This window comes from Montipora foliosa, chromosome 2, assembly GCF_036669935.1.
Source record: "Montipora foliosa isolate CH-2021 chromosome 2, ASM3666993v2, whole genome shotgun sequence".
Lineage (NCBI taxonomy): Eukaryota > Metazoa > Cnidaria > Anthozoa > Scleractinia > Acroporidae > Montipora > Montipora foliosa.
In genome coordinates this window covers 49,022,022-49,029,521 of record NC_090870.1, presented here as the reverse complement: position 1 = coordinate 49,029,521, position 7,500 = coordinate 49,022,022, and the positions used below count along the sequence as shown (strand labels likewise).

The 7,500-nt window shown below is 41.8% G+C and overlaps 1 protein-coding gene and 1 pseudogene across 1 annotated transcript in view; one reads left to right on the top strand and one right to left on the bottom strand.

Annotated features, from left to right (window-relative positions):
- Positions 1–348, top strand: part of LOC137993412 (uncharacterized) — a 6,873-nt gene extending 6,525 nt beyond the window's left edge. The window contains exon 3 of the mRNA XM_068839249.1: positions 1–348. This exon is cut by the window's left edge and continues 1,082 nt beyond it. The gene's annotated coding sequence lies outside the window, so the exon portion shown is untranslated.
- A 4,680-nt stretch (positions 349–5,028) lies between these two features.
- LOC137993410 (acyl-coenzyme A thioesterase 11 pseudogene) lies at positions 5,029–7,343 on the bottom strand (annotated as a pseudogene).
- Positions 7,344–7,500: the final 157 nt, after the last annotated feature.

Genomic DNA, 7,500 nt, shown 5'->3' with positions numbered 1-7,500 from the left:
TTCACTTCTGATTGGTTGAAAAAATGGTGCGAGAACTTTGAACCAATCACTGAGTGAAGTAAATGCAAAATCAAGGCAATTTGCTAATTACTTTCGACACTCAATTGAAAACCGCTCTATTATTATTTTATTTTGTTTATTTTTATTTTTATTATTGCTATACTGTTATTATTAGCTGTACACTAGATTAAATTTGGCAGTATGATTTAGTCCCGTGGCTTTTGTAGTCACTCACAGGAGACAATTTTGAAAAAGTTGTTGCCTATGATTTCATTTGCAAGTTTCCTCCAAGTCAGTGGTTTGCTTTATTAAACATTTTAAAATCAATTTTAACAAAGAAATTGAAAACTGTTGTTTTTACTGAACAGGTTGTTGTCCAAGCAGTTCTCCTTTGTAGGCAGTGTTACATATCTCAATGTAGTGCATTTTGTGGTTGTGGGGGAAAAAAGGCTTTTTCGTTGATCAACTTGTAATAACATTGTGATAAGGCCACGAATTTGTATCTCTCATTTTCTTCCTTCTAACAACATTTTCATTGAAAATTATGTAAATTTTAAAAAGCACTCGGTGGCCATGTTGGTGAAAAGAACAATAGCGTAAAAGTCTTGGGAATTTGAGATTACGGTCTGAAATAGGATTAGCTACATAATTCCGGGTTTTTTGGGAATTTTAGACATTAAAAATAATTTTGAAACTCTCGGGAATTTTAGAATAAATTTGAACTTTCGCCTGACATGTTGTTTGTATTCCAACCTATCAGGAGAGGGGTCAGTCCGTTCATATCCATTCCTTATCAGCGGTTACTCACCAAAAGGGGTCCTACAGTGCGTATAAGCAGCGGTTTCTCACCGTAGTTTAGGAATCCGGATCTTTATGGCAGGCTTTGCACTAATAAGAAACGAAATTTATAAGAATTTTCGGGAATTTTAGACATTTCTAAAAGAATTTCAGAGCTTTTGTTTCGGAAATTCAGGAAAGAATTTTAGTCAATTTTTCGGGAATTATTTAGCTAAGCCTAGTCTGAAATCTCCCGATTAATCGCCGAATATTGTCATTTCTAGTGAGAATCGACTGTCACAACAATAAAATTTCAAATACGTTGTGTTCTTTGAGTTATGTTAACATCGATAATAAAAAAAATTCGAACGTTTTATAAGCTCCAGTAAACCGTTTGTTTCTACTTACGGATTGTAATTTAAGCAATAATGTAATTGCTGCAAAAAAAACCAAAAATCTTGCAATGCCAATATCATCTTTTTCGCGCATGTTTTGACTTGACTTGAGGTCTTGTGCACTTGTGTCAAATCGCGGAGATTAAAGATGTCGATTGATCTTACTTCGCTTCAGAGGGAGTTTTTAGGACTTGTAAAGACAAATGTAGCTGAAAAAAATGTAAAGATTCCGGATTTAAATATCATTCGTCGAATGGAGTCAATGAGTATTTCTTGCGGAGAAGACGCAATGTGACGTCATTAGAAATTACGTCTAAAGCGTTGTGACGTCATCTAGCATCCCATCCCTATCAATCCTCAACATTTGAAGACTTAAGGGGTTGACATTCCTGTCGAGCTTCACTTTTATGTGTTTTGACACCAACATGGCCGTCTTATCACGTGAGTGCGAGTCAGGGTTCTTTTACATCGGTAACTGGGATGAAACAGGCAGAGGGCTAACAGCAACGCACAAACAGACAAACTAAAAAATGGAAACATCTAGATTACGAGCAGTCCCTTTTTGGCCGCTTGGTTAGTCGAGCGTGAGGATCGAGGAGGAGCGGCACGAAAACAATGGTCCCGCGAAGTCTGGATTCGAGGAGGAGCGAGCGAATCCTGATTCGCGCGGCCATTTTTTGGCCTGCCTATCTTCTGTTCGTGCTCGACTAACCAAGCGGTGAAAAGGGGGACTGCTGGTAGTCTAGGAAACATCCGTTTTTATCAATATCACCTTCCCTGTGACACCAGTAATGATTAGTCTCATAGATTATAGGTCAACTTTGGATAAACACGCAAAGAAAGCGATTTTGATACCAGCCTAGTTTTTAAGGTATTATTCTTTAATATCAACCTACTTTTGATAAAGAATAATCGAGTAGTTCTGAAAAAACCTCTTTTTTATTTGATCAATATAAAACATGTTCTATAATTGAACAGCTGGACATGTCCGAGTTTGAATGTAACATCTTTGGAAACTAATTGTTCTATCGGGGAGAACTATTTTTAAAAATTACAAGAACCTAACAATGATATTATACAAGCGAGCTCACACCGACGAACGAACGAACTAGACGAAAACTAAAACTAAACAACTGAAACCAGTGACATGACAATTTTATTCACGGTAGAAATTTGCATGCAAGGACTATCGGTAAATGCCTTACTGAAATGTGAGTGTTCATTAGCACCTCTAACTACGTTACCACTAGCGAGCGACCTTTTTCATATTGGCTTCAAGATTGTAAAGAGCTGTCAGGTGATGCTTGATCCCTTGTGAACGCAAGAATTCTGTGAACTCAAATGAAGTAAATTGGGGTCCACTGTCGGTCGTCACTGCTTCTGATAACCCCCATCTGACTAAGAGTTCTTTAAACGTCTTTGTAACAGTGCTTGAGGTGACAGAACTCGTGCACGACACTTCAGACCACTTAGAATGCAGATCGCGGACAACAAACATGTACTTGTCCGATTCTGGAGCAGCGCACCCTGCTAGCAGAGCCTTTCTTTTGCTTGCTCGATTTTGGCGTTCTTGGTAAAGAAAAAGACAAAAGGAGGCTCTGCTCGCAGGGTGGGAGCAGCGACGCATTCACCGACAATGTCAACTTGGAGATACTGCCATGGACGAACTGGCCATTGGACAGGATGTATAGGGGAGTGCACGGGCTTGACGGACTTCCCACTTCGTGCACGCCCTTCACATTCAAGGACAAATTGTTCAATTTATGTATTCATCTTTGGCCACCAAACCGTTTCTGTACATGTCTGTTTCATACGAACGATACCAGGGTGAGAATCATGGGCCTTGGTAAGCACTCGAGCTCTTAAGGACTCCGGAATTACAGCACTCGTCATACAATGTTGATTAAAGACAGCAAGTTCGAAGCTGAAAAAAGGATGTAAATTCTTTTGGAACTGGGCCAACCATTCATGCATGACATAATCAGACACCAGACAGAGAACTGGGTTGTCTTTCGAGGCTTTAGAAGCTCTCTTGGAATGACAAGGAATGATTAGTTCCAGAATACAGCTCAGGTCAATGAGAGCAGGGCCGGAAAAAGCCGTACGGTCCTACTAGGAACACGTACTGCGTTGTGCTCCGGATGACAAAAAATCTTCAGATTTTAGATCTCCAGAGGTTAGCGTTTTTGTGGAAGTGAGTCGAAGAAAGTACAGGGTATATCTAGCTAGTCGTCGCCTTATACGTAATAAATGTCAGACCACATCATCAGTTGTTGATAAACGTTTCCTATCTGTGCTCTAAAATGTGGATTTAAATATTTTGAAGAAAAAAAGCCTTTAGAAGAACCCGCACTGGTTGTGTTTATTTGTTGAACGAATTTTGAAACCGCAAGCAAGGAGTAAAACACGGCTGAAATTTTTTCTCTCCTTACCGTCTTTCGACTTCAAAGTCGTCTCTTGGAACTAAATGCACTCTCTTTCAACCAGTCAGCTTTAAAATTGCATGTTAATCTTTCACGTCGAATTCCATGTGTAGTACATTCAATACCTTGCCGTGAAACGTTTTGTCGACAGTCATCTGGCCACAAAATCAAATGCATTGTGATTCCCTTGCTCGCAGTGATGACAAGGCCTGCACTGCCACCCCTCCCCAACCACACATTTAGGAGACACTTGACCATCGCCAATCAGGCTCTCTTCTCAACAACAGTGGAGACCCTGGGAACGAGCAGTCAGGAGATAACCGGAAGTGACAATTTCGCAAGCCACGACAGTAACAGTGGAAATATACTTTGAAGGCATAAATGTCAAGACACTAAAACAGGAAACAATTTTCTTCCGGTTGCCGTCCGTTACTCAGAGGTCGCTTGCTTAATTAAGCTCCCTAATTGCGTGAGACGAAGGAGCCCGATTCATTCATTTAAATCGAGATTCTCGGAAATACCTACTCGTCCTGCGCTTTCAGCAGTAAAATCATAGTGTCTTTTCACACATCAAAACCAGTGGCGTATTACGTTGGCGGTCTGAGGGCAAGTATATTTCAATATCTTATTCACGCATAATCTTACCAGATTATTCAAACTATTCCTAACAAACGCTTAATATGTAACAAAATGACACTTAAGCCCGTTTCAAACGTCTAACTTTACACGTGCCTAATCTAATGCAAAGGAGCGAAAACAACAGATTTTTCTCATTTGCATTAGATTCGGCACATGTAAAGTTCCACGTTTGAAACGGGCCTTTTTTTAATCAACGAAAAGACGTCGCCCGCAGTGAGTCACTTTGGATCACTTTGAGCGATGATTTTTGCTGCTCGATTGTGGAGTTTGTATGATTCTCTTTCTGACACAACCCTACTCAAACTACATCAATAATCGAATAACGAAAAAAATTGTGGTCGAAATTTCTCTGTGGAAGAAAGGTCTAACCTCCTAAGCCATCGAAGCCGGCAAAAATCTTCGAAACGATATGGTCAATGTGCCCCCCTCCCCGAAAGATTTACTGTCCTTCATCTTATTTATTTGATCATCACGAAGGTTGATTCGTAGCGGAAACGACTTTGGTGGGAGAATCTTCCTCATCACTGTAGCCGTCCGGTCTTCTTGGGGATGGTGACCCAAACAGCAAACTCAACGACTTTGGAAAAAACTTCGTTTCCAAGGTCTGTCTGCTTTCCAGGGAGAAGGAAAGAAGAGAAGACCTTGAAACAAGGATCCACAGGTGACTTGGTTTCCCCACTTTTCTCTGAAATCCCTTACAATTATACCCTAAATTAACGGTGGGAATTATTCAAATCGCAAACGTCTTTTCAAGAAATAAAGTGAATATGGAAAAAAGTCTTAAGTTTGATCCAAATTATGACGTTACAAACCATTTTTTGTTTAATTATTGTTTATACAGCATTAAAACTTCAAAACGTCGCCCTAGGAGTTTGAACCTATCTCTATCCTGGCCCCGTTTACATTAAGTCTCCATCAATGCTTTCACTTGGTCGATTCTTCGAGAAGGTAAGTCTTAAGTTTCTTGAATCGCTCGGCGTAAAACTCTGTAGAGCCAGCAAGATCCTCCAATATGTACGCCTCCAGTTCTCGTGTGGTTTGATTGATGTAGGTTATTGTAGCTTTACGCGGCTCTCCCTCAATTTCTGTAATCAACATCCCTGAACACAGATGCTCTTTCCGATTATACTCAGGATGTGGGGGTATCATTGCATACTTAACCGAGCGATACGCAATGGTGAAGTAGTCTCTCTTATCACAAGGGACTCTGCGTGACACCAGAAGGACCAAATCATCCCGTTTCATCGCGTCACGCTCCTTGCTTTCTAATACCACGTGGATAATGTCGTCGTCATCATCGACAACTTCTGCCACCTCTACTTTGATCGTCAGCGCGTCCCATTGATTTCGCCTGCTTTCATCCTTAAGCAACTCGAAAGCTTTATCAGGTGGGATCTGTACATCGAAAACTACCTTCACGCAAAGGTAGTTATCTGTGTCACGCTTGAATGCCGTGACACCCGATGATGATCGAACTTGTTCCCAACTTGTCAGTTCATAAAGTTTCACTAGTGTCTCTATATTGTTGTAATTCAAAAGATGGCTTATTCGAGGCTTCCAAGGGATAGCGATGGCAGGGCCGACAGATTTACGAATCTGCTCACGATCTAAGCGGAGACGCTTTCTCACCAGTGCCTCCACGACACGTCGCTTCCCATCTTCAGTTTCTCCTCGTAATGGCGGCAGAGTCTTGGGGACGCCTTTGTCATCTGGTGCCACAAAAATCAAGAAAGCGCTATTGACGTGTCGCAGGTCACCACCAATTTCATACGCCTCTACACGACAGCCCACTTCCATATGTACGTCAAAGGTGTTATTTACCATAGTTTTAAGGATGACTCTATCGCCGACTTTAATAGGACCTCGAAAGGTGACCTCGTCGACTGCTCTCAGCAACGGATCGGATCTGCACAGGCGTGCGGCCGTGATAGTACAGGCTGTTACCATCCAAGCCATCACTTGGCCACCAAAAGCTGTGTGGTGATGATTTGCATGCGGCGGAAGAACGAGCTCGACGCTTTCAAATGCCGTATCTGAATTAACGACAGCGCTTGTTTCGAGATCATCAATTTTCTCGATTCCTACAGCACTGTCACGCTTCAGCGCGAGTTCTTTAAGATCGACAGGATATTGCATTCGCATTCGTCTTCTCTCATTGGCAAGCGCATACTGCAATTTCTCCTCTACAGTGAACGGTACAATCGGGTTCAGCTGTTGTTTATGATTATTTTCATCTACAGCAACAAAAGTAAAACACGCCTGGCAAACGCTCTTCTTCTCTCCACTCCGTAGATCTTCTACCTGAACAGAAACGCCAACTTCCATACTTGTGTTGAACGCTCGATTTACCCGAGCTGAGAGGTTTACAACTTGGCCAACGTAGATTTCTGTTTCGAAGTAGAGCCCGTCCATGGACGCCGTGACGCACGATGACCCAGCGTGTTTTTCTGCAGACAGACAAGCAACTGCATCCATCCACTTCAGTAGCTGTCCACTGCTGAGACAGTTTTCCTTCCGTTCGTTCGTGTGTGTTGGAAGGACCACTTGATTCATTTCGACCTCTGTTGGGTTCTTATAAGAAGTCATTGTGAAATTTCCCTAGATTTGTCTAGAACTCTATGAAACTCGGAAGTTTCGTGTCGCAAAAAACTTATTGGCGAACTTCTTGCAGTAATCGAAAGTTTGTTTCCCAGCGTTGCACGGGCGCATTTCGCTAAGCAGCGGTTGGCGCAAAGCATATTTCATGTCAACAGAAAGTCAGCGTTTGTAGATCTTAAGTAACGCAAAATATGGTCCGTCTGACATGTGCCTGCATTAGGAAACGTGTTTCATCGTTTTGGAGGCGTATAGCCTGCGAGTAGGCTCTCTCTTCGCGGCGGAAGTCGCGAAGCCTGCTCTCAGGCTAAGTGACGTTACAGTCGAACCATGTCACGCGTGACCAGTATTCGCGAGACTGAAATTCCTATTTGCTTCCGAGAGATGAATGGTCATGAATGGAATCTTGAAGATTTTCCCGAAAGTTGGTACGAAAGACACACAATAATGTAACAATAATTCATCAAACGCTTGAAATAGTTTTCAAACACTGCTTATTTTACAATAAAACGAAAGTTCATAGCTAACCATTTGTTATAACTGATTAAGAGTGCAATGTGAAGTGCTTGGTTTCTACCCCATCTGAACCATGTGAGCGTTAGCCCTACTAATGGAAATGGGACTACACAAGGACAGAGAAAAACTCTGACCAGGGTGGGAATTGATCTAAC